Source organism: Echinops telfairi, unplaced genomic scaffold, assembly GCF_000313985.2.
Source record: "Echinops telfairi isolate 266 unplaced genomic scaffold, ASM31398v2 ScPeMD7_2291;HRSCAF=2852, whole genome shotgun sequence".
Lineage (NCBI taxonomy): Eukaryota > Metazoa > Chordata > Mammalia > Afrosoricida > Tenrecidae > Echinops > Echinops telfairi.
This window is the reverse complement of record NW_022106189.1, coordinates 38,072,630-38,073,796: the sequence shown is the minus strand read 5'-3', so window position 1 is coordinate 38,073,796 and position 1,167 is coordinate 38,072,630. Positions and strand designations below refer to the sequence as shown.

Genomic DNA, 1,167 nt, shown 5'->3' with positions numbered 1-1,167 from the left:
TGCTGGGCTAAGTAGTGGTAGGCCAGGGCCATGCTAGTCTCTGTATTTCTAGGGCAGTACTGGGCTAAGTAGTGGTATGCCAGGACCATGCTAGTCTCTGTATTTCAAGGGCAGTGCTGGAAAGACATTGACTTAATAGCATAAGGTCTGTTCGGCTGCCTTTGTGTCATAACTGTGACACTGCAGTGTTTTTTCGGTTTTCTGACAATGTCTTATCTACTCATTGTCAAGATCACTTTTATTCAGTTTATGATGGGGGGGGGATGTCATGTTCTACCAGTCCATCTGTCAAAATCAGGGGTGCCCTGAACAAGAGACACAAAAGAGAGTTGATCAGCCTCTGATTGTTCACCGGTATGCTCTCCACTTCACAAATCAAAGACTTAAATTAATATTTTTTTAAAGTGATTACCCTACCCTTGAAAGTACATTTGTGTAATCGATGAAGAGTTTAGGAAAACCCAATAAAACACAAAGCTATTTTCCCACCAGTTCGCCAACTTCCCCGTCCACAGAATGACACTAGAGTTTGCTCATCTCGTTCCATTTGGCAGAATTATTACAGCTACTTATGCCCAAATATGCACTTCATTCCGATTATCCTTCCCATTTAATCCAAACCATCTAGATCGACCATGGCCGCAAACTCCACCCCACCGCTTAGAAAAAAATCATTCCATCTACTTCATGCAGCTATGTTTTGGGGGACAATTTAAAAGTTTGCTTTTTCTCACATCTTGTTAATGTGCATATAAGGAATTCATTCACCAAGTGCACATGAATAAACATTGCATTCTGTAGCCATGTGAACCAAACCATCACTCCTTGTTAGATATGGGGATGGATGTGCGCGATAAACATAGCTCTGTGTCAACTACAAATAATGTGTTCTATGATTATTAGATTACAATAAATTATGGCGAATTCCAATAAGACAGGCTTTAAGTGTTGATACATTTGGAGTCACGCAGTTATCTCTGAGTTAATGTATCGCTTCGAGGCAATCATCACCGTAATCATTTTATTTTCGATAAAGTCTATTTTGGGAATTAGCCAGCGAGGGAATTTTCTCCCAATAAGGTTCGGTCAGTGGTGACTTGAGCCGGCTGTCTCCTTTTCCCTCTCCTTTACTAGTGTCATTGCGCTGCAGTAGCGAGGCTCCTCTTC

At 41.4% G+C, this 1,167-nt stretch overlaps 1 protein-coding gene across 1 annotated transcript in view; it reads right to left on the bottom strand.

The window, feature by feature from the left end:
* CNTNAP4 (contactin associated protein family member 4) overlaps positions 1 to 1,167 on the bottom strand; it is a 330,264-nt gene that overhangs the window by 131,455 nt on the left and 197,642 nt on the right. The gene's annotated exons all lie outside the window — the stretch shown is intronic.